Source organism: Ranitomeya variabilis, chromosome 6 (assembly GCF_051348905.1).
Source record: "Ranitomeya variabilis isolate aRanVar5 chromosome 6, aRanVar5.hap1, whole genome shotgun sequence".
In the NCBI taxonomy this organism is placed as follows: domain Eukaryota; kingdom Metazoa; phylum Chordata; class Amphibia; order Anura; family Dendrobatidae; genus Ranitomeya; species Ranitomeya variabilis.
Window position 1 is genome coordinate 280487137 of NC_135237.1, and position 26507 is coordinate 280513643.

At 45.9% G+C, this 26507-nt stretch overlaps 1 long non-coding RNA gene across 1 annotated transcript in view; it reads right to left on the minus strand.

Annotated features, from left to right (window-relative positions):
- Nucleotides 1–26507, minus strand: part of LOC143781101 (uncharacterized) — a 149574-nt gene that overhangs the window by 53834 nt on the left and 69233 nt on the right. Inside the window, exon 2 of the long non-coding RNA XR_013216555.1 lies at nucleotides 9714–9820. This is a non-coding gene — a long non-coding RNA (uncharacterized LOC143781101). The remainder of the gene's footprint in view (nucleotides 1–9713; nucleotides 9821–26507) is intronic.

A 26507-nucleotide genomic window follows, 5' to 3' on the forward strand; every position in this document is an offset into this window, starting at 1 on the left:
TGAAGAATTTTGCTCGCCGTTCTCACAATCTACAAGTTCTGCTGAAAGGAAGCTCCCCCAAGGAACGGGGAAAGAAGATACAATGGCAGGAGTCACAAGAAGCAGCGTTCCGGGACTTGAAGACAGCTCTCATGGAGCCGCCGGTGTTGGCTTATGCGGACTTTTCGCAACCGTTCATCCTACACACCGACGGCAGCTCTCAGGGATTGGGGGCTGTGTTGTCTCAGGTTCAGGATGGGCGGGAGAGAGTGATCGCCTATGCGAGTCGGTCTCTTCATGACTCTGAGTTGAACCCAGACAATTACAGTTCTTTCAAGGTGGAGCTGCTGGCCGTGGTGTGGGCTATGACGGAGCGGTTCGCTGAGTACCTGGCCGGTTCCGAGGTGCTGATACGCACGGATAACAACCCATTGGCACATCTGGAAAATACAAAATTGGGTGCCCTAGAACAGCGCTGGGTAGCCCGGATGGCCAAGTACAGATACCGTATCCTTTACAAGCGAGGAGCGGAGAATGTTCATGCTGACGCATTATCTCGTCTGCGGAAGAATCCCCCAAGGACTAACCGAGATGAGGAGCTGGAGGGAGAAGAAATCCCCTACGCCATCGGGGGCGCTACTCGGACGGCTGTGAGCCGGGAACAGACCGGGAGCGGAACGGCTACAGGACTGTTGGTTCAGAGTCGGGACGAATGGATACGGCTGCAACAGGAAGACCAGGAACTAGCTCCATTGCGACAGTGGATAACGAATGGTCTATTGCCCGTGAGAAGCCCTGGACAAACTCTCCCGTCAGACCTGAACCTTCTTCTGCGGCAGTGGGAGCGCCTAACTCTTCAGGACGGGCTCTTATGCCACTTAACCATGGCTCAGGCAGATTCCGAGCCGACCTGGCAGATGGTCTTACCAGGGCCCGTGGTGGCCGCAGTTGCTAAAGAAGCTCATGAGTCCGGGGCACACTTTGGAGTGAAGAGGACGTTTATGTGGCTGCAAACTCGGTTCTATCATCCTCGGCTGCTTGCGGAAGTACAAACTGCCTGTAGACAATGTCGACAATGTGAGCTAACCAAGTCACCGGAGGAAAGGGCGCCTGTGCAGAGCATCACGACGTCTGCCCCTTTTGAAGTATTAATGATAGACTACATTACCATTGGAGCAGCGCATCAAGGCTACGAACACTGCCTCGTTATGGTAGATCATTTTTCAAAATTCGCGGTAGTCACCCCTACCCGTGATCAGACAGCTGAGTCGGCGGCGAGCGCTATCTGTAAGAACTTTATTCAAGTTTACGGCTGTCCGAGGCGAATACATTCGGATCAAGGCGCCTGTTTCTTGGGCAAAGTCATGGAAGAGCTGCATCGCCTCTACGGCATTGATAAGTCACGCACCACACCGTATCATCCCCAGGGAAATGGGGCTTGTGAGCGGTTTAACCGGACTTTGCTTCAAATGCTGCGTGCGCTAGAACAAGATCAGAAGGCCCGCTGGCCGGAGTATGTGTCGGACCTAGTGTGGGTCTACAACAATAGAGTTCATCAAGTCACAGGACGCACCCCGTATGAAGTGGTCTTTGGGCACCCAGGAAAAGGCATGACAGATCTGGAACTGTCTTCAGAGGAAGAAGGCCCCCAAACAGGGATGGCTTCGTGGGTGTGTGATCATCGGCATCGGCTGCAGACCTTACACCGACTGGTACACACTCGAATTCGGGAAGTGGAGCATCGGAACACCCCTACAGCAAAACCCCCAGAGTTCCGGCCAGGTGATCGAGTACTCGTTCGAGAGCAAAGACCGCAAAACAAGTTAGACCATCGTTGGGAAAAAACACCCTATCGGGTGCTTCGCCGTATAGACCCGCATGGACCTGTATATGAAGTGCAGTCTGAGGCCCTCGGAAGTACAGGTACTCGCATTCTTCATCGCAACATGCTCCGGTGGTGTCGCTCTGTTGACTCGGACACCCCGGAATCCGCAATCAGGGAAGAGCCACCTACGACTGAATCCCCCAACAACCATTGGTGGGATGAAGAAGATGATGAAGAAGAAGAACGGCGTCAAAATACTCCCCCTATCTCGACTACTACACTACCCCTGACCAGTCACTCTTCCGCTGACGACATTTCCCCAACACCCCCTATACAAGGACCCGAGCCACGACGTTCTGAACGTTCTACTGCCGGTAGACCCCCAACTCGCTACAGTCCTGACTTACACACCAGACAGACCCAAGTGTGGAACAATCCGTCAGGTGGGCGACCTGTCAGTGCGAAGGCCTCGCCCAGGGACTGGCGAGCATACAGGGTGGGGGAATGTAGGGGACAGGGACCTGGTGAGCTGTGCAGACGGGTGGAACCATTGTTGCCGGGAGTCGGGGTTCCGGGGGACGGATTTGAGGGGTGCATGGGAAGCCAGGCTCATGTGACAGGAGGAAGAGTGACGCAGGGAGAGGAGAGGATAAAAAGCAAAACGCGCGAAAGCAGGGGCAGAGAAGCGCGGGAAATCTCTGAGGAGAGGAAACTGCAGCGCAGTTGTTGTGAGTGTGCAGGCCGCAGTGAGACTTGCTGGAAGCAAGGGGAAAACGTGCAACAGACACTGCGGGCAACTACCAGAGCCCCCAAAAAGAGGCGCATTCGTCGTCAGCGACCCCCCAGGCAGAGGGGTAGCGCTGACCAGCTCAGGGACAGTATTACCGCGCTCCCTGAGAGCACCTTGCCAGAGAGTGCTACGGACTCGCATGGTTTCGTCTCAGCTGTGACTGATACTGATTATTCTCCTAATCCTCCTCAAAAAGACTCTTCTCTGGACTGGGAGGCTGTTACCTCGGATCAACGTCCGCCTGCAGGAGGGAACGCAGCACCGCAAAAGACATTCTGGACTCGACTCTACGCCTGGGCCCGTCGCCAGAAGACACCTCCTTCCTCCGCCATCAGGACTACGGCGTTGTCGGAGCCTCACCGTCAGGACTACATCGCTGAACCAGCACTGATAAGTGACCGTTGTTGACTTTATCTTAGTAGGGAGTCACTAGTGAGGCGCTGCCGCGTTCTACGGGTATAGTTCAGGGCGGTCATATAGTAATTAGGATTTACTGCGAGATTGTGTTCTTGTATATAAGTTCCCTGCGTGGAAAAACGTTTGTCATCTTTTTGGTTGGAAGTTAAAAAGAAAGTTAAAAACGCTATTTGCTTTCTGGCTCCTATTTGTCCCTGCATCCTTCTTTACCTGCGGTCCCTACACATGACCACTGACTGCTCTCGTTTAGGCAGTTAGCCTGTGCCTCTGTGGAGTCTAACAGGGCGCAGTGCTTTGAGTTCACGGCTGCTCTGTGAAGTAACAGAGTTAGCTAACACCGTCATATAGTTCCGCTATTTGCTAGCAGCAGGTTCTCCTGCACGGTGGACCCCGGGCTGCCAACACATCTATCATAATAAAATCTATATATTCATTTGGTGCGTTCCGCTAGCCCTAACATAATACTAGCGCCAGGGTCTGGCTATTAAATGGCGGACTTACAGCAATCTTTGCGGTTTATCCAGCAGCTGGAGGGTAGGTTGGCGGCTCTCGAGAGCTCAACCTCAGCTGTGGATATTTCCGCAGTTGCTGTACAGGCTGCTAGCGTGGCTGCAGCAACCTTGTCCACTGCCACCCCTGTTCCGACATTTTCGCGCCTCTCGCTGCCAGAAAAATTTTCTGGAGAAAGCAGATCTTGTAGGGGATTTGTGAGTCAGTGCTCTATTCACCTCGAGCTACTGGCTGCATGTTTTCCCACAGAGCGTGCTAAGGTGGGATTTATTGTGCCCCTCTTGTCAGACAGGGAAATGGAATGGGCTACGCCGCTGTGGGAGCGTGACGATCGTGTGGTGCAGAGTGCTCTGTTGTTTCTGAGCACTCTGAAACAGGTCTTCCTAGGACCTCAAGTCACCCATGATATGGCGCTCCAAATGCGGGCATTAACTCAGGGTGAGTCCTTGGTCAGCCAATTTGCCATCTGTTTCTGAACTTTAGCTTCAGAGCTGGAGTGGTCGGATAAAGCCCTTATCCCCATATTTTGGAGGGGGATGGCTGATCACGTTAAGGACGCTCTGGCCACTAGGGAGATTCCAGCCACACCGGAGGAGTTAATACCTGTCTCTACCCATATTGACCTCCGTTTTCACGAGCGGAGGTTAGAGCGAGCCCAGTTTAGGCAGAGGTTTCGGCTGGCTCCCACCTTCGCCAAACCTCTGGAATCTCCGGTCCAGGTTCCTGAGTCACATGAGTCCAGGGAGGTGTCTCGAGCGGGTTCTAAGTCCCGGACCGCTTGGGCACCCAAGTTCTGTCATGTTTTCTAGCAGTCTGGACATCTTGACACCAGATGTTCCCAGCGGTCTGGGAGACGTCAGCCTCTAGTGGTAGTCGGTGGAGGTACACTAGATATGTCGACGTTTGCCTCAAAATTGTCCTTTAAGGGGACAATTATTATTGGCTCATCTTCCCACTCAGTAGAGCTCTGCATGGATTCTGGGGTGGAGGGCAATTTTATGTATTCCGTCTTCGCCCAACGTCACGCAATACCCCTGGTTATGCTAGCGCAACCAGTTACGGTACGAGTGGTGAATGGGTCGACACTGCCCTCACAGATAACTCACCAGACCATTCCTTTTACTCTGTCCATGTCGCCATCCCATCAGGAGACAATATCTCTGCTCGTCATTCCTGAGGGAATTGATGAGGTCCTGTTGGGAATACCTTGGTTATGGTACCACTCTCCACATATCGAGTGGTCCTCAGGCAGAATTTTGGGATGGGGTGAGTCTTGTGAGGGTAGGTGTCAAAGGGAGTGCGTTCAGGTTGCTACTACAGAGGTACCCACAAATCTATCCTCTCTTCCCAAGCAATACTGGTCTCATGCGGATGTGTTCCCCAAAAAGGCGGCGGAGACCATTCCGCCTCACCACCCCTATGACTGTCCTATTGACCTCTTGCCTGGTGCTGAGCCTCCCCGGGGTCGAGTTTATCCGTTATCTCTCCCAGAGACAGAGGCTATGTCTCAGTACATCCAAGAGAATCTGGCAAGAGGGTTCATCAAGAAGTCAGTGTCACCTCCTGGGGCTGGGTTCTTCTTTGTTCAGAAGAAGAATGGAGAACTGCGTTCATGTATTGATTACAGGGGTCTTAACGCCATCACCGTTAAGAACAAATACCCTTTACCCCTGATATCTGAGCTTTTTGATAGGCTACGGGGAGCAAGGATATTTACAAAATTAGATCTGCGGGGTGCTTACAACCTGATTTGCATCCGTGAGGGGGACGAATGGAAGACGGCTTTTAACACCAGGGATGGACACTATGAGTATCTGGTGATGCACTTCGGGCTCTGTAATGCCCCAGCCGTTTTCCAAGACTTTGTGAACAACATCTTCCGGGATATGCTCACCACCTTGGTCGTAGTCTATCTGGATGATATCCTCATCCACTCTCCAGATATTGACTCCCATCGGAGAGATGTTCGCAAAGTCTTTGACCTCTTACGGGCAAACTCTCTCTACGCCAAGTTGGAGAAGTGTGTTTGAGCAGGAGTCCTTGCCATTTCTTGGTTATATCATCTCTGCCCAGGGTTTGGCTATGGATCCTGCCAAGCTACAGGCTGTGATGGACTGGCAGGAACCCCATTCTCTTAAAGCGGTGCATCGCTTTATGGGGTTCATTAACTATTATCGACAGTTCATTCCACACTTCTCAACTTTGGTAGCCCCCTTGGTTGCCCTTACCAAGAAGGGAGCATATCCCAAATTGTGGTCTGAGGAGGTCTCCAAGGCCTTTAATTCCATAAAGTCACACTTCACTAGCGCTCCCATCCTACATCGCCCCGATGTAGACAAACCATTTATCATGGAGGTGGATGCCTCATCTGTTGGTGCTGGAGCAGTCCTCTTCCAAAAAGATGCTCAAGGTCGGAAGCATCCTTGCTTTTTCTTTTCTAAGACCCTCTCACCAGCAGAGAGGAATTATTTCATCGGGGACAGGGAGTTGCTGGCCATGAAGTTGGCTTTCTCGGAGTGGAGACATCTCTTGGAGGGAGCTCGTTTTCCTTTCCAAGTCTTCACAGACCATAAAAATTTGGTGTACCTGCAGACAGCCCAGCGCTTAAATTCTCGCCAGGCTAGAAGGTCCTTGTTCTTCTCCCGGTTCCATTTCACCCTCCATTTTCTTTCGGGGGAGAAGAACATTTGTGCCGACGCTCTCTCTCGCTCCGTTGTGTCATCTGTGGATGAGGAAGAGGAGCCTTGGCTTATTGCCCCCACTGAGAGTCTGAGAACCGTAGCTCCAGTTTCGCTAGAGTCTGTGCCTCTGGGCAAGACTTTTGTACCCATTAGTTTGCGACCGGAGGTTCTCTCGTGGGCTCATTCGTCCAGGGTGGGTGGACATTTTGGGACAAAAAGGACATCTGAGCTGTTGGCGAGGATGTACTGGTGGCCACATATGGTCTGTGATGTCAGGGATTATATTCAGGCGTGTGTCTCCTGCGCCAAAGATAAGTCTCCTCGACAACGGCCAGCTGGGTTACTCTATCCATTACCGGTGGCAGACAGGCCCTGGGAGATGGTCGGGATGGACTTTGTGGTGGGTTTGCCCAAGTCTCGGGGCTGTACCATCATTTGGGTTATCACCGATCATTTTTCCAAAATGGTGCATTTGGTGCCGCTACCACGGTTACCTTCGGCACGGGCCTTGGCAGCGTTGTTCATAAAGCACATCTTCCGCCTACATGGTATGCCAGACAAAATTGTCAGTGACCGGGGTTCCCAGTTTGCGTCTCGGTTCTGGAGAGAGCTTTGCCGCCTTCTCAGCATTGAGTTAAATCTCTCTTCCGCATATCATCCCGAGACGAATGGATTGGTAGAGAGGGCCAATCAGACCTTGGTCACATATCTGCGAAATTTTGTCTCAGCCAGGCAGGATGACTGGGCATCCTTGCTACCGTGGGCAGAGTTTGCGCTGAACAATGCAGTAGCCGACTCCACTGGACAAACCCCATTCCTCCTCAACTATGGTCAGCATCCGCGGGTACCTGTGCCTATGACCGTGTATTCTGCCGACTCCAGGGTGGCAGACTGGGCTGTGGAAGCACGGGATATTTGGGACTGCACTCAGGATGCCATTCAGGCCTCCAAGGAGAGAATGAGGTCCTCCGTCGATGCACATCAGCGCCCTGCTCCGACCTTTGCTCCTGGCGACTTAGTGTGGCTCTCCGCCCGTAACATCAGGCTGCGTGTTGAGTCCACTAAGTTTACACCTCGCTACTTGGGTCCTTTCAAGGTCCTCAAACAGGTTAACCCTGTGGTCTATCGTTTAGCCCTTCCGCCACGCCTGGGTATCACCGACACCTTTCATGTGTCCCTCTTGAAACCTGTATACATGTCCCGGTTTTCCGTGTCATCTGCCGGGACATCGGGTTAGTCTACGGACGATTACGAGGTGAACGCCATTTTGTGGTGCAAGGTGGTTCGTGGCAAAAAATTTTATTTGGTGGACTGGAAGGGTTACAGTCCTGAGGATAGGTCCTGGTAGCCTGCTGAATGTATTCAGGCTCCGCAGCTCATTGCTGCCTTCAAGCGTAGTGAGGTCAAAGGAGGGGGGCCCTAGGAGGGGGGGTAATGTTAGGGGTAAAGTTCCCATCTCTGCACAGGGGGAATCTCAGGCAATCTCCGCTGCAGTCTCCCATTCTTCTCCTGCCACAGTGGAGTCTGCTCAGCGGAGACGTCGGTCCCAGCGTCTCGCTCAGTCTGACTCTGTGCAGAGAGTTACTGCTGCTTTCCTGCTTCTGCCATTGAAGTCAGTGCTGGGCAGCGGTGAGCAGACGCTTCTGGGACTAAGTCCTGTTTTTCTCGTTCTGAGCATGCCCAGAGTAAGATCTCTCAGTGGAGATCGAGGGTCACATGATCAGACACTGCAGCTAAGGTCCTGTAGGTGCTCACGCTCTGTGGCAGCCTTTCATTGGTCCTTCCAGGAAGGTCCTGTACGTGCTGCAGCTATTTAAGGCTCGCATGGCCGCACGGCCATGCGCTAATATTGCTCTTTATTTATGTACTTTGCACCAGTGTGGTCTTGTATGAGTGTGTTCAGGGACCTGGCTGAAATAAGCCCCTAGAATGCTGGCACCTCTGGCGAGCAGTTTGTATGCTTGGGTATTCAGGGACCTGGCCGAAATAAGCCCTTAGAATGCTGGCACCTCCGGCGAGGAGTTTTGTGTGCATGCATGACCACTGACTGCTCTCGTTTAAGCAGTTAGCCTGTGCCTCTGTGGAGTCTAACAGGGCACAGTGCTTTGAGTTCACGGCTGCTCTGTGAAGTAACAGAGTTAGCTAACACCGTCATATAGTTCCGCTATTTGCTAGCAGCAGGTTCTCCTGCACGGTGGACCCCGGGCTGCGAACGCATCTATCATAATAAAATCTATATATTCATTTGTTGCTTTCCGCTAGCCCTAACAGATGCCTTGTAAAGGCTCTCAGACTCATCTGGATCCCCAAGTTTGACTTTGAAATATGCAAAATAGGCTTGCTTGACAAATGTGCTGATGTTCATCTTTAGACTGGGAACGGTGAAACTGCCACAGATATAAAAAAGGAATTAGGGCTTTTCAGGCAAAGAAATAGCAGAGACAGATGGTGCGCCCGTCAGGGCAGTGGGGTACTCGGTACCGGGTCTGTTAGTTAAAGGGATGTGTCACGGCGGCGACCCAGTCCGTGGCCCTGGGCGCCCATGTTAAAGGGATAGTCTTTAAAGGGATTTGTCAAAATAAGGAAAGTTTGTGACGCCACCTGTGGTATTTGGTAAGGGGTGACCGAAGCTGCTTAAAGGGGTCCTGTGGGGTGATGTTATGGCAGCTGGATGGTATAACTTCCCACAGGTGAAGTAGGTCCCCAGGGCTCCCGATGAATAGATGGAGGATGGTGAGTGGTGCAGTAAAGAATGAAGGACACAGTTGTGCAGTCTCTTTACCTGATTTACTGATGGTAGCAGGTAGCCACAGGTTAGGGCACCAGATCACAGGTACAGGCAGGGTCCGGCCGGCTTTAAAGCGAGTTCAGAGTCCAGCTTAATCAGGTGGAGTTAAAAGCCTTCCTTCTAGTGCTGTCTTGTTATAGTCCCTTACTGCCTATGGCTTTGCAGCAAGGTCCTCTCAGTTATCTCTGTCCTTTGTTGAACTGGGACACAAACCGTATGACAGGTGACTCAAGCCTTTTCACAGTGTCTCTATCATGACCCGGGCTCTATGTGTCACTGTCTCCTGAGCATTAGGGTGGACAGGTTACGTGTAGTCTAGCTGTCCTACCGGTTTCTGCTGTGCCTCCCAGAGTATGACAACCTCAGTCTTCCGGTTACCTGTATCTGCGCTCTATCAGGGAGGTAGCCCAGTCACAGCTATTCTACACTGTTGTCACTCTCCTGTGCTTCGCTCTCTGGCATGTTAGCTAAAGGCTGTTCTTCCTTCTGTATCTTGCTATCTAGGAGCTACAGCACCTCAGGCTGTACAGCCCCTCACTTGTCCTTCCTCAGACTGTTCCCGTCTGCTGTCTGGCACCAACTGTCTAAATCTTTCCAACTGCCTATCAATTGCCTAGCAGCTAACTCCTCCTCCTGACCAAAGAGAGAGCAGCATCCCTGATTTTGGGTGTAGAGCTCCCCCTTCTGGCCTGAAGTCAGAATGGTGTTGTGTGTGCTAATTACCTGTTTAAAAGAATCTTCCATCGCTTCCAAGCGTGACATCACTCTCCCCATGATGAAAGCAATGTCAATGTGACAACCAGGACCCTGGGGCATCACATAGACATGATCTGAAAGAAAGGAAATAAGTGTGTAAGTTAAAAAGTGAATTCTGCTATCTCCTTGCATACAGACTTTTGGAATATGTTTCACCATATAAAGCAACACACAATCTCTCGCCACATTGTATCACATGTAACTGACTAACCTATACAAATAACAACCTTTTGCCAGTTGTCAAGGTCATCCTCCACCTCTCGCCACTCAATTGCTGTTCATTCTTGGCTAATACAAGAGCTCTACTGCTACCCTTGATCCAGCCTAGAGTAATCACATTAAGATAAGCTATGAAGAAAAAAAACCTGACGCGCTAGAAGATAACTAACTGAAATTTTGAAATTAGCATGCTTATTTTAACTTATATAAGCAAAAAATAGAACTCAACAAAAATAATGTTCAAAATTGCTCCCCAGTGTTAATTGAGTACACTTTATGTAGGAAAAAGTTGAGAAGCAAAAAGCACAATATGCTTTTACCGGACAATAAAGGACAATAGGGTGCAGGGAATTATTCACCTAGGAAAACTTGTATATCATAGAACAAGAATGAAGCTTATTTTTACCAGCTGCTGCAATCCCATGGTTTAAAAAAACATTGAAAGTCCAGAAGAGAAACAATAGAAGTAATAGGTGATGGAGATCCCAAAGAATAGTCCAGGACACAAAGTAGACTTGACCCTAGTAAGGCCTGAGCTGCATATATTTATAAAACTAGGCAACCACCCCCTCCATATTTACACGTGTTTATTTTGTTAGTATTTTGCACCTTTGCTGTCCTCACCTTTATCATGGGGGGTCTTTTGCATCCTGCTAGTGCATTGGTATTCTAACCTGGTGTTAGTTAGCATGGCTGCTTTTTTTATTTAATCTATAAAGCCAGATACCCTCTAAAGAGTCAGCTATATGTAAGTGTGTTAGAGGAATAACACATAACTTTTGTTAATCCATTAAAATAGTTTAAAATATGCAAAAATATATTTTTTTTAAATATCTACCAAAAACGTATGTACATAAGGGTGTCAAAACTGGTTTATCTTCTTTATATGTGTCGTGTTCTCTCCTGGTTTGCCTTCACATCGAAAAGATGTTCACTAGGTTCTGCAGAGGCTTAAGAAGAACCATCCATACGCCAAATTTGAAAAATGCATTTTTGAGCAGACCTCTCTCCCTTTTCTGGGGTACATAATCTTCAAGACCGGCCTGAAGATGAATCCTGAAAAAGTGTCCACCATTTTGAAGTGGCCTTGGCCTGATAGTCTGAAAGCTATCCAGTAGTTCTTCGGCTTTGCAAACTACTATCGTCAGTTTATCCCTCATTTATCCTCCTGGATGGCTCCAATTTCAGCCCTGACCCACTAGCGGGCCAATCCTAAGGTATGGTCTTCTGAAGCAGAGAACACCTTTGTGTCTTTGAAACAGGCTTTCTCCTCAACTCCTATGCTGTATCATCCAAACGGCAACAAACAGTTCTTTTTGGAGGTGGATGCTTCTTCTGGGGCTGGAGTCGTTCTCGCCTGAAAGTCTTTTTCAGACCACATGGTGACCTGCGGCTTGTTTTCCCAGATCTTCTCATCTGTAGAATGGAATTATTCTATATGAGATTGAGAACTGTTGGCAATTAAACTGGCTTTGGAAGAGTGACATTTCTTGCTAGAGGGAGTTATATCTCTTGTTGTCATATACACTGACCACAAGAATCTGGCATATCTGCAGTGCGCACACCGACTCAACCCACAACAAGCCAGGTGGTATCTCTATTTTGCCTGCTTCAAGTTCTTTCTCCACTTTCTTCCAGCAGATAAAAATGTCAAGGAGGATGCCCTCTCTTGATCCTGTCTTCTGACCAGGAGACGAAGCACCAGCAAGGGCATGCCGGTCTAAGGAAAAAGGCCCTCCTTATCTCCCGATAGTATTGGTGGCCTAACCTGCTTAAGGATATTGCAGATTTCTTCTCTGCCTGTCCTTCTTATGCCCAGAATAAGACTCTAAAACAACTTCCCTAAGGTCATCTACTTCCTTTGCCTGTACCTTCCTTGAAGCCAGCCATGTAGACGACAGGCTCGTGTACAGGTTTCCAAGGTGGTGCCATGTCCGTAGCTGGTGGCGCTACATTGACAATGTTTTCTTTTTATGAGAAGGGAGTATGGAATAACTTCTTGCTTTTCAATCTGAGGTGAATGGGGTCTATACTAAATTTCAGTTCACTTTAACTATCTTTCAATTGAGCTTGCAGTTTTTGGACACTTGTTTACCAGGAATGTGGCTACCTAGGTATGCAAATTGCCTCTTCTGAGAAAAAGAGGACTTAAACTCTATAGCGCCACCTGTTGGAAGTAGCGATCCTACAAGTCACCATCATATGACTTAGGATAAAAGCCAAATCAGTATCTCAATTCGCAGACACGGTGTTTTGGGCTGTTGGCCCTCTTCAGTGCGAAGCATGAGAACTGATTTGGCTAGGTGAGAGGCTCTGGACTGGAGTCTAAGGGGTAACGTTTCTCCTTATGGAGAGTGACATACCAGCTGGCTTGTCAAGGTAAATAAGCCTCCTTACCTTGACAAGCCAGCTGGTATGTCACTCTCCATAAGGAGAAACGTTACCCCTTATACTACCTATGTACTCATTTGTGCTTGACATCAACTGATAAAAATAACATCCTTTACAAATGATTGCATCACTACCCTGGAGTCAGCTTAGCTTATCAGAGTAAGGAGGATAGTGTCTGATGAGTCTATGGTGGACAACAGGTTGGAAGAAATGTGCTATAAATTTGTGTCAAGGGGGTACCCAAATCTGGAGATGACTAGGTTTAAAACGAAGGCATTACATTTGATACACGAGGATCTTTTGAAAGTTAAAAGTCATCCAGTTTAAACAGGGAGGCTTCCATTTGTGTCTACATATTGCCCGTTTAGCGGAAAGATGGATGGAGAATTAAAAAAGCACTGGTCACTTTAATCTAGCGGACACCCTATAAATGAAAATGTTAAATCCCCCCTCTTTTATCCTGTAGATGAGGAAGCAACTTAAAGGACAGGTTTTGTCAGATATTGAGTCTAGTAAAAGATCAATAGAAACAACATTAAGCACCCCTAAAATGGGCAATTTTACATGTTTAGGGTGTGATTGCTGTGGTAACATGTTGAAGGGTGACTCTTTTTTGCACCTCCGGAGTGGTAAGAAATACAAAATAAAGGACAGATATACATGTTCCTCTAATTTTGCAATTTATTTAGTATCCTGTCCTTGTGGGCTTTTCTATGTGGGTGAGACCACTATGGAAATATGGGTGCGTATTAGCAAACACAAAAGTACAATTAGGATGGACCTTGATGATTTTACCAATGCCAAAACATTTCATTGAATATCGGCACTTGGTCAATCAGCTTAGATTCAGGGTGATAGACAGTGTGCTGATATAGAGGAGAGGACGACATAGATTAAAAATCTTAAAGAAAAAGTAACTTTGCTGGATTTCTAAGTTAGAGTTAGAGTTAGAGAGGTTTTAATTTGGAATATAATATCCTTGGATGTTTATGATAATATTATGTATATTTTGCTGTGGTTTCTGATTCACTATGTTTTTATTAATTTTTGTTTTTCCAATTTTTAGACTATCATCTATGGGACATTAGAATGAAAGGTTGACTGGATTGTCTGGTGAGCGGTTCTCTGGAAAGGTCTATTCGCCCCTTTTTGTCTCCCCTCCTTTCGCTTTGCTTTTTCCTTCCTTTTTCTGATTAAGCTTAAAATTTATATATTTACTTTTCTTCCCACTTTCTTTTCTTTATGCTGTTTTCTTCTTTTACTTTTTCATTGTGCAGCAGTTCTTTACCTTTAACATGTAGGACCTATGGTCATGTGACCAATATTCACAGTCAGGTGACTTAATCACCATGGTATTGCTATAGCTCTTTTACTGATTACCTTTAACATTCAGGAACTGCGGTCATGTGACCTCTGTTTACAGTTAGGCGACTTAATCACCATAGTTCTGAGTTAGCTCTTTTCCTGAATATACAATATAAGTGTAGCGACTAGCGAGTCATGTGACAGTCTAACGCAATGAGATCTGATCTTGGATTGGTCAATATCAGGATGCACAACATTACCTCATATCCAGGGACTGTCTGGATTGAAGGACTTTTTGTTGGATATAGCTACAAGGAGGCAGACGCAGTCGGGATTCTGACATTTTGTATTCATTTTATGACATTTGAAACATGTGATCTGTATGTTTTCAATTGCTGCAATGTATACCAATATCTTTTAATTCATACTATATGTAATATATATGCTGTGCATGGAGTTTTTAGATGTTATGTGCTGATTTGTAAGCGGAGTTGTTAGGAAGGGAGAGGTGATACTTGTTCCTATTGATGTGTCACTAATAGTAATGCTATTTAAATCTGCTATTTGCATTATGGTGGTATGCTTGATAAAGTCTGGGATTGTTGAACCGTTGCACTGTACTTGGCAGAATAAAAATAATTTTTACTTCACTTGAGTTTGGATGCTGTTCTTCTATTCTACTGATGATTTCACAATAGACTGTTATGCTTGTGTGCATGTGTAATAATACTATTTTTGGCCATTGTATGACTTGGACCTGACATTGCAGGTGTAATCACTGTATGCTGCCACAGCTTCTCTTTTTGGCTCTTTGCCTTTGTCTCCCTCCAGCTCCTCCAGCTTTGTCTCCATTCAGATCCTCTGACTTTGTCTTCGTCCAGCTCCTCCGGCTTTGTCTTCCTCCAATTCCTCCAGCTTTGTCTTCCTCCAGCTCCTCCAGCTTTGCCTCCCTCCAGCTCTATCCTCTTCCTCTCTCCATAAATTTTTATATACAGTTGCTGTGAACCGATTATGCACTGAAGACATACAGTGGGGCAAAAAAGTATTTAGTCAGTCAGCAATAGTGCAAGTTCCACCACTTAAAAAGATGAGAGGCGTCTGTAATTTACATCATAGGTAGACCTCAACTATGGGAGACAAACTGAGAAAAAAAAACAACAGAAAATCACATTGTCTGTTTTTTTATCATTTTATTTGCATATTATGGTGGAAAATAAGTATTTGGTCAGAAACAAAATTTCATCTCAATACTTTGTAATATATCCTTTGTTGGCAATGACAGAGGTCAAATGTTTTCTGTAAGTCTTCACAAGGTTGCCACACACTGTTGTTGGTATGTTGGCCCATTCCTCCATGCAGATCTCCTCTAGAGCAGTGATGTTTTGGGCCTGTTGCTGGGCAACATGGACTTTCAACTCCCTCCAAAGGTTTTCTATATGGTTGAGATCTGGAGACTGGCTAGGCCACTCCAGGACCTTGAAATGCTTCTTACGAAGCCACTCCTTCGTTGCCCTGGCGGTGTGCTTTGGATCATTGTCATGTTGAAAGACCCAGCCACGTTTCATCTTCAATGCCCTTGCTGATGGAATGAGGTTTGCACTCAAAATCTCACGATACATGGCCCCATTCATTCTTTCATGTACCCGGATCAGTCGTCCTGGCCCCTTTGCAGAGAAACAGCCCCAAAGCATGATGTTTCCACCACCATGCTTTACAGTAGGTATGGTGTTTGATGGATGCAACTCAGTATTCTTTTTCCTCCAAACACGACAAGTTGTGTTTCTACCAAACAGTTCCAGTTTGGTTTCATCAGACCATAGGACATTCTCCCCAAACTCCTCTGGATCATCCAAATGCTCTCTAGCAAACTTCAGACGGGCCCGGACATGTACTGGCTTAAGCAGTGGGACACGTCTGGCACTGCAGGATCTGAGTCCATGGTGGCGTAGTGTGTTACTTATGGTAGGCCTTGTTACATTGGTCCCAGCTCTCTGCAGTTCATTCACTAGGTCCCCCCGCGTGGTTCTGGGATTTTTGCGCACCGTTCTTGTGATCATTCTGACCCCACGGGGTGGGATTTTGCGTGGAGCCCCAGATCGAGGGAGATTATCAGTGGTCTTGTATGTCTTCCATTTTCTAATTATTGCTCCCACTGTTGATTTCTTCACTCCAAGCTGGTTGGCTATTGCAGATTCAGTCTTCCCAGCCTGGTGCAGGGCTACAATTTTGTTTCTGGTGTCCTTTGACAGCTCTTTGGTCTTCACCATAGTGGAGTTTGGAGTCAGACTGTTTGAGGGTGTGCACAGGTGTCTTTTTGTACGGATAACAAGTTTAAACAGGTGCCATTACTACAGGTAATGAGTGGAGGAAAGAGGAGACTCTTAAAGAAGAAGTTACAAGTCTGTGAGAGCCAGAAATCTTGATTGTTTGTTTCTGACCAAATACTTATTTTCCACCATAATATGCAAATAAAATGATAAAAAAACAGACAATGTGATTTTCTGGATTTTTTTTTCTCAGTTTGTCTCCCATAGTTGAGGTCTACCTATGATGTAAATTACAGACGCCTCTCATCTTTTTAAGTGGTGGAACTTGCACTATTGCTGACTGACTAAATACTTTTTTGCCCCACTGTATCTGAAGATCTTTTTGAGCAGTTTTTGAGAATACATGATTAAGTCAGTAGACTGGGGGAAGAAGAGGTGAGTTTTTATTCTATATTGGTACGTACACTGTATATATTACAAGGTTTCTTGTCTCTACTTGTAATGTTGATTTCTGGGAAAAAATAAAGGGGCTTTCTAGTGTCTCTTTATTGTGTTCTCATATTCAATTTTATTTTCTTACATTTTGTGAATATGAAAATAACCCTGCTTTAAAAACTAATATGCTTGCAATGCTGTACCTAACACCTGTTTCTTGTTGCTTTTTAATAGGAATTCAGGAAGTACAGGCTGTAACACTTGATTAGGAGTATGTTGTCAAATGATTACTGGATTTATCTGAAGGTGAAAATAAAGGCTAGTATTTTCAATCAATGGTTTGGCAATCGTGGGTGGCCTGTTTTATTTAAAGAAAAGGTACCGTATCTATCGAAGTCTGATCTTCACAACACGTTTGTGGAAGTGTTTCATGGCACAAACAAAGGAAATTTGACTTGTTCTTGTTAATGCTCATCAGGCTGGAAAGGGTTGAAAAACCATCTCTAAAGAATTTGGATGCCTCCAATTCACAGTCAGACAAATTGTAAAGAAATAGAAGATATTAAAAAAATTATTATCCTCTCCAGGCATGGTCACACAATAAAGATCTGCCCAAAAGCAAAGTCACAAGGAAACCCAAGGTAAGCTCCAGGAAACTAAGGGCCTTTTTCACACTTCTCTTTTAGCTAATTATAATGTTCCTGAGTCCACCATCTTGAGGACACTGAACAATAATGGTGTGCATAGCAAATTTGTCAGGGAAGCCACCGCTCTGCAAAAGGAGTCCATCTGCAGTTATCAATAGTTTGCTGCAGCTTGCTACAGATCACTTGATCAAACCACAAGGCTACTGGAACAATGATTTGTGGATGGATAAGACCAAAATAGAGTCCTGACTTTAATCTTTTAGAAATGTTGGGTAAGGGGACCTGAATCAAACAGGTCATGGGAGAAAACCCCAAATTTAACAGAGTTGATATGCAGGACCCATCAACGATCATTGGAAACCTTCAGATGCCATTATTGCTTCATATACTGTACAATCAGTAAAGGTTCACATAATTTTGCTACCCACAAATGTGATATTGGATAATTTTCCTAATTTAATAAATGATGGGGATTCTTTTTAGTTTTTGGATTGGTGTGAAAATCGTTTAGGAGGCAAATTTATGGAGAAGTATGGAAAATTCTTAAAAGATCAAGAACTTTCAAGCACCATTGTGCATACTTATTGTGATGTTCACCTACAGTGGAGAAAAAAAATATTTAATCAGCCACCAATTGTGCTAGTTTTCCCACTTAAAAAGATGAGAGAGGTCTGTAATTGAAATCATAGGTAGACCGCAACTATGAGAGTCAAAATGAGGAAACAAATCCAGAAAATCACCCTGTCTGATTTGGCAAGATTTATTCAAATTATGGTGGAAAATAAGTATTCGGCCAACTAAAAACATGCAAGATTTCTGGCTCTCACAGACCTGTTGCTTCTTCTTTAAGAGGCTCCTCTGTCCTCCACTCATTACCTGTAGTAATGGCATCTGTTTGAACTTGTTATCAGTATAAAAGACACCTGTCCACAACCTCAAAAAGTCACACTCCAAACTCCACTATGGTGAAGACCAAAGAGCTGTCGAAGGACACTAGAAGCAAAATTGTAGCCCTGCACCAGGCTGGGAAGACTAAATCTGCAATAGGCATAATAAAATGGAAGACACACAAGAGCACTGATAATCTCCCTCGATCTGGGGCTCCACACAAGATCTCACCCCGTGGGGTCAAAATAATGACAAGAACGGTGAGCAAAAATCCCAGAACCACATGGGGGGACCTAGCGAATGATCTGCATAGAGCTGGGACCACAGTAGCAAAGCCTACCACCAGTAGTACAGTACGCCACAGGTGATTCAGATTCTGCAGTGCTAGACATGTCCCCCAGATTAAGCAAATACATGTCCAGGCCCATCTGAAGTCTGCTAGATAGCATTTGGATTATCCAGAAGAGTATTGGGAGAATGTCTTATGGTCTGATGAAACCAAAGTAGAACTGTTTGGTAGAAACAAAACTCATTGTGTTTGGAGGAGACAGACTGCAGAGTTGCATCCAAAGAACACCATACCTACTGTGAAGCCTGGGGGGTGGCATCATCATGCTTTGGGGCTGTTTCTCTGCAAAGGGACCAGGCGACTGATCCGTGTACATGAAAGAATGAATGGGGCCATGTGAGATTTTGAGTGCAAACCTCCTTCCATCAGCAAGGGCATTGAAGATGAAATGTGGATTGGTCTTTCAGCATGATAATGATCTCAAGCACACCGCCAAGACAATGAAGGAGTGTCTTCGTAATTAGCATATTAAGGTCCTGGAGTGGCCTAGCCATTCTCTAGATCTCAACCCCATAGAAAACCTTTGGAGGGAATTGAAAGTCAGTGTTGCCCAGCGATAGGCCCAAAACATCATTGCTCTAGGAGAGATCTGCATGGAGGAATGGGCCAACATAACATCAACAGCATGTGCAAATCTTGTGAAGACTTACAGAAAACGTTTGACCTCTGTCATTGCCAACAAAGGATATATAACAAAATATTGAGATGAACGTTTGTTAATGACTAGAGATGAGCCACCTCCCTAGTGTTCGGGTTCGGTTCGGTTCGTCGAACAGGGACGTGTTCGACGAACTGTTCGTCGAATGTTCGACGAACACCGTCAAACCCCATTGAAACCAATGGCAGGCAAACACAAACACATACAAACACATGGAAAACACATAGAAAACACCTTAAAAGGTGTCCAAAAGCTGACAAACTGCTCAGAAGACACAACAAACACATGGAAAAGTCACAACTACATATAGTCATGCAAAAAGAAAAGAGGTGGAGGAGTAAAAGGAGGAGGAGACACAGATATAGGCATGTCATGCCCTTCTAAAATCAAGAAAGGCTGGAGCAAAAATCTAAACTCACTCTACCAACGCCCAGATGTCTTGACAAAAAAAATAAAAAAATAAATATCTTTAGGTAGAATGGTGGCGGGTCCATTCAGAACACTTTCCTTAAAAGACGTAGTGGTACCCCCATTGTGAGTTGTGCCAAAAAATGAACCCAATACATTCAGACTAATCCACCATTTGTCATATCCAAGGGGCAGGTCAGTAAACAACAACATCGATGTTGAACCAAGTACAGTACTATGTACTGTACCTCCTTTGACGAGGCAATCAGGCGGGTCAAGAAGTTGGTAAGGGGCACCCTAATTGCCAAAACAGACATTGAGGGGGTGTTCCGGTTACTACCTGTGCCTTCGAATAGTGTCCTCCCATTGGGCTGCTTCTGTGAAGGAGCATACTACATAGATCGCTGTTTGCCCATGTGGTGCTCCATATCCTATTCACTATTTGAGGTGTTTAGTTGCTTCCTCGAAAGGGTCGTCATGGACGTTTGTAAGGCGGCACATATTATCCATTACCTTGACAACTTCTTATGCCTGGGCCCAAAAGATTCGCCACAGTGTGAAAACACGCGGTACTCCACCTGTGAGAAGGAGAGAGCTGGAGGGAGAGTGGACACCCCAGAGCCTAGGGGTTAGATTGAGAAAGAAAGAAGGTCAGTGTAGCTTGCTTCATGGGTGGGGTACTCTGCTGAGTAGCAGAAATTGCTACTAGGCCCAAAAGGATTTCCTGAGCCAAATGCCGTTACAAAATAGTAGTTAGGTAAATAGGCGGTGTAGCTTGCTTCATGGGTGGGGTACGCTGCTGAGGTGCACTAAATTCTACTAGGACCAAAAGGATTTCCTGGGCTAGATGCCATTACAAAATAGTAGTTAGGTAAACAGGTGGTGTAGCTTGCTTCATGGGTGGGGTACGCTGCTGAGTAGCACTAAATTCTACTAGGCCCAAAAGGATTTCCCAGGCTAGATGCCGTTACAAAATAGTAGTTAGGTAAACAGGCAGTGTAGCTTGCTTCATGGGTGGGGTACGCTGCTGAGTAGCACTATATTCTACTAGGCCCAAAAGGATTTCCTGGGCTAGATGCCATTAAAAAATAGTACTTAGGTAAACAGGCGGTGTAGCTTGCTTCATGGGTGGGGTACGCTGCTGAGTAGCACCAAATTCTACTAGGCCCAAAAGGATTTCCTGGGCCAGATGCCATTAAAAAATAGTACATAGGTAAACAGGTGGTGTAGCTTGCTTCATGGCTGGGGTGCTGTGCTGTTTAGCACAAAATGCTATTAGGTACAAAACGATTTCCTGGGCTAGATGCAGTTAAAAATTAGTAATTGGATCAACAGGCAGTGTAGCTTGCTTCATGGGTGGGGTACGCTGCTGAGTAGCACTAAATTCTATTAAGCCCAAAAGGATTTCCCGGGCTAGATGCCATTACAAAATAGTAGTTAGGTAAACAGGCGGTGTAGCTTGCTTCATGAGTGAAGTACGCTGCTGAGTAGCACCAAATTCAACTAGGCCCAAAAAGATTTCCTGGGCTAGATGCCGTAATAAAATAGTACTTACGTAAACAGGTGGTGTAGCTTGCTTCATGGGTGGGGTACGCTGCTGAGTAGCACCAAATTCTACTAAGCCCAAAAGGATTTCCTGGGCTAGATGCCGTTACAAAATAGTAGTTAGGTAAACAGGTGGTGTAGCTTGCTTCATGGGTGGGGTACGCTGCTGAGTAGCACCAAATTCTGCTAGGCCCAAAAGGATTTCCCGGGCTAGGTGCCGTAATAAAATAGTACTTACGTAAACAGGTGGTGTAGCTTGCTTCATGGGTGGGGTACGCTGCTGAGTAGCACCAAATTCTGCTAGGCCCAAAAGGATTTCCCGGGCTAGGTGCCGTTACAAAATAGTAGTTAGGTAAACAGGCGATGTAGCTTGCTTCATGGGTGGGGTACGCTGCTGAGTAGCACTAAATTCTACTAGGCCCAAAAGGATTTCCTGGGCTAGATGCCGTTACAAAATAGTAGTTAGGTAAACAGGCGGTGATTGACTGGGCTACTCTGCTGACTAGCAGACACTGAAGCTTTGGAGCAGACCTCTGAATCCCAGGCCATAGTATGAGTAAACAACTCTGCAGATGACCACACCCACTTGGAATTGACGATGACAACATCATGTAAAACTCAGCAAGGGGACTAAATAAAAGAGTCTCCATTTTAAAAAAAAATTCAGCCACAGACACCACTTTGGTGGCATCAATTTCGCCAGAGTTTTTTTAAAACGGTTGGCGAGGTGATTTTCAAAAATCATCAATCTTTTAGTCTCCCCAAGATGACACAGGGGTAGAAAAGTCCTTGCGGATCCAGGATTTGTTCATCTTGATGAACGTTAGTCTGTCTACATTGTCACTGGACAGCCGCGTGTGCTTATCTGTCAGCACACCACCAGCAGCACTGAACACACGTTTAGAGAGAACGCTGGCTGCGGGGCACAACAAGATCTCCAAGGCATGAGTGGCGAGCTCAGGCCATTTTTCAAGATTGGAAGCCCAAAATGAGCAAGGGTCCAGTTCCACAGTCATGGCATCGATGTTAACTTGGAGGTACCATCCTCTCTAGGCGTTGGCTGTGCGTCAGACTTCTTGTCTCCTGTGGCCTTGCAAAGGATGGTCTAAAAAAATCTTGAAACTATTGGAAAAAATTGCTGTTACCACCAGATACGATGTTACTGTTACGGTTAGAGTGATGACTCGATAGTCCCATGGTTGGCAAGTTAGAACTCAGAGATTGACTACGTGCACCACTGGTGTTTTGTGGAAAAGCAGATGTTAAATTCTGTAATAGTCTCTGCTGATACTCCTGCATGCGTGAATCCCTTTCTATGGCAGGAATTATTTCGCCAAATTTGCTTTTGTACCGGGGATCGAAGAGTGTAGCAACCCAGTAGTTGGCATTACTTCAGATTCTGACAATCCGAGGGTCATGTTGCAGGTAGTGCAGCAAGAAGGCACTCATGTGTCTTGCGCATCCAGGAGGACCAAGTCCTTGTTGTCTTGGTGGTGGCGAGGTGAGAATCATGCTTCCTTCGTCTGCCCTCTCCCCCCAACCTCGCACAACAGAAATTTGATCAAGGTCTCCCTCATCTGATGAATCTTCCATGCCACGCGCCAGTTCATCCTCCACTTCTTCATCACCTCCTGAACCTTCCTCAACAGTTTGGCTGCTAACATGCGCCCTCGGTAATCCCTCTCCCCCAGCCTCCAATGCCAGTCGCCTTGGTGCTGCCAACCTTCTTGACCTTGGAGATATGATCCCTTCCGCATACGACTCCTCCTGTTCCTTCTCCTCCTCTTGTTCCACCACCCGACTCCGAACACTGTGTAAGGTGTGCTCCAGCATGTAAATCACCGGAATGGTCATGTTGATAATGTCCTAGTCAGCACTAAACATCTTCGTTGTTATTTTAAAACTGTGCAGAAGGGTACATAGGTCCCTGATCTGAGACCACTCCTGCAGTGTGATTTGCCCCACCTCTTGAGCTCATTGGCCCAGGCTATATGACATAACGTATTGCACCAGGGCTCGCAGACAGTGCAGACACTGCTCCTAGGCCCAAAACTATTAACTGGATTAGATGCAGTAAACATTGAGATACACAGGCGGTATACTTTGTTTCACAGGCTGGCTACTCTGCTGACATGCAGACACTGTTCCTAGGCCCAAAACTATTAACTGGATTAGATGCAGTAAACATTGAGATACACAGGCGGTATAGTTTGTTTCACAGGCAGGCTATTCTGCTGACGTGCAGACACTGCTCCTAGGCCCAAAATTATTAACTGGAATAGATGCAGTGAAAATAGAGATACACAGGCGCTATAGTTAGTTTCACAGGCGGGCTATTCTGCTGACGTGCAGACACTGCTCCTAGGTCCTAAACTATTAACTGGATTAGATGCAGTGAAAATAGAGATACACAGGCGCTATAGTTAGTTTCACAGGCGGGCTACTCTGCTGACGTGCAGACACTGCTACTAAGCCCAAAACCCCAAAACGATTTACTGGGTTGGATGCAGCAAAAATTGAGATACACAGGCGGTGTAGTTAGCTTCACAGGCGGGCTACTCAGATGACTATCAGACAATGCTACTAGCCCAAAAGGATTGGCTGAGCTAGATTACACCAAATGCTGTGACTAACACTTGCACAGCACTGGCTCAGACCTGCCTGTCAAACAATGCTGTGAACTGCTGTAACCTACCCTGAAAAGGGCTGATATTACAACTAGTCCCGATTCCTCCCAACTCCCTAAACCTATCTCTCTGACAATTTGCTCCAAAAAAAACACTCTTAGTCTGTATAGCGCCCACAGCAGCAGCGGTGCCGTCTAACACTAAGCTGCAGCAGTGAGGAAATGGTGGGGATGGGGCAAATGGCTGGTTCTTATAGGGCAAGGACATGTGACATACACAGCCAATTACACATGCCCTTGCTTGTCTGCATCACATGCACCTTGCTGTGTGTGTGCGCACTGCTGATAGGCTGAGAGACTGCACCGCCCCTCTGTAAATGTGGGGAAAAAAATGGAGAACGGCGTTATTTCAGCACAGATCTATCCCCCGCCCACTATACACTGAGACAGTCCATTAACAATGATGAACAGTTTTAATGTGCAAATCAAGCTAGGCTTTTGGTGAACGAACAGTTATCGAACAGAAACTCGAACAGCCGAATTTTAAGCAAATTGTTCGGGTTCGTCGAACGACTCGAACACCGCCCAAAACAGCTCGAAATTGAAATTGGCGAACAGTTCGACTCGAACACCGCTTATCTCTATTAATGACCAAATATTTATTTTCCACTCATCTTTTTAAAGTGGGAGAACTTGCACAATTGGTGGCTGACTAAATACTTTTTTCTCCACTGTATTTATTACAGCAACATAAGTCTATGTCTTATATTTACCGTATATACTCGAGTATAAGCCGAGATTTTCAGCCCAAATTTTTGGGCTGAAAGTGCCCCTCTTGGCTTATACTCGAGTCATGATCGGCGGTGGGGTTGGCGGGTGAGGGGGAGAGAGGACTGTCGCATACTCATCTAGTCCCGGCGCTCCTGGCCGTCCCATGGTCTTCGGTGCCGCAGCTCGTCCCCTGTTCAGCGGTCACATGGGACCGCTCATTAAAGTTATGAATATGGACTCCACTCCCATAGGGGTGGAGCCGCATATTAATTCCTCTAATCAGAGGTAACGGTGACAGCTTTCAGAGGAAGAGGCTGCGTCACCTGGAGACCAGCTGTCCGGGATAAGGAGCCAGGGACGCCGGGAACAGGTAAGTATCCCTTTGTTACCTGTCCACGTTCCACATGCCGGGTGCCGCTCCGTCTTCCCGTCCTCTTGCTCTGACTGTTCAGGTCAGAGGGCGCGATGACGTACTAGTGTGCGCGCCACCCTCTGCCTGAACAGTCAGTGCGGAGAGGCGCCGAGACGGGTGAGTATGTCATTTTTTTTTTTAATTGCAGCAGCAGCATTATATATTGCACAGATTTATGTGGAGCATCTATGGGGCCATACTGAACGGTGCAGAGCATTATATATGGCACAGCTTTATAAGGAGCATCTATGGGGCCATACTGAACGGTGCAGAGCATTATATATTGCACAGATTTATGTGGAGCATCTATGGGGCCATAATGAACGGTGCAGAGCATTATATATGGCACAGATTTATATGGAGCATCTATGGGGCCATAATGAACGGTGCAGACAGAGCATTATATGTGGCACAGCTTTATGTGGAGCATCTATGGGGCCATAATGAACGGTGCAGAGCATTATATATGGAACAGCTTTATGTGGAGCATCTATGGGGCCATAATGAACGGTGCAGAGCATTATATGTGGCACAGCTTTATATGGAGCATCTATGGGGCCATAATGAACGGTATGGAGCATCTATTTTTATTTTTGAAATTCACCGGTAGCTGCTGCATTTTCCACCCTAGGCTTATACTCGAGTCAATAAGTTTTCCCAGTTTTTTGTGGCAAAATTAGGGGGTCGGCTAATACTCGAGTATATATGGTATTTTGGATTTTAGAGGATCTATGTTGATGGACTGCTTCTTACATTCGATGAGTTATCATAGCATTGATGGCTCTAAGAAATATCACAGAAAAAAAGGATATTAAGCATGTTAAAGGAATAAAATCTTGTATTAATCCATTAAAGTACTTTTAGGCCACTTTCACACATTTAGTATTTGGTCAGTATTTTACATCAGTATTTATAAGCCAAAATCTGGACTGGAAATATTAGAGGAAAAGTATACTAGAAGCAGATTCACCACCTATGTATTTTTCACCCACTCCTGAATTTGGCCTGCAAATACTCATGAAAAATACTGACCATATACTGAACATGTGAATGTGGCCTTAGAGTAAAGAAGGCATTGTCTTTAGGACTGCCAATATCACAGGCTATGGAAATTCTCAAGAGAAAATTAAACAAAGTCATGTTAAGTGTTGTGACTAAGCTGTGTGTACTTTTACTTATTATCAGCTATGATATATGCTATTTGCTTTCATATTTAAACTGCCTAAATTTGTAAGTGAAATGCCTATATCCATGAAGTTTATACATATATAAACAATCTGGGAAAGCCCCTGGAATTTGTTGAAGATCACATTTTTTCTTTCTTCTCACCAACCCCCAACTAATTTCCAGGAACTTCTAAGTTAGAGTAAGGGCCAATATAACAGTAGATTTCAAAAATCTATTATATAAAGACCCATAAAAGCAATTACTAAGTTAAAGCAAGAAACTTGTAAAGAAAATCCTATTCAATCATTGTACAACATCATAGTAAACACCTATTAATTCTTTAAAAAAAAGAATGATTGGTACAAATCAAATAGTAATATGCAGGCACAGAGCATTTTTAAAACCACATGTGAAAGGTTCTAAACTTATAATTGTTATGTCTCTTAAACATTAGAATGCTCTGTTAAATCTACATGGGAGAGAAAAAAATACTGAAACTCCTATGTGATTTGCATACAGCAGTTTCAGTATATCCTATGTGATGTATATACAGCAGTTACATTATATCCTACGTGGTGTACACAGCAGACTCAGTGTATCCTATGCCATCAATAGAGCAGTCTCAGTGAAGCCTATGTGATGTACACATCAGTCTCGGTATATCCGCTGTGAT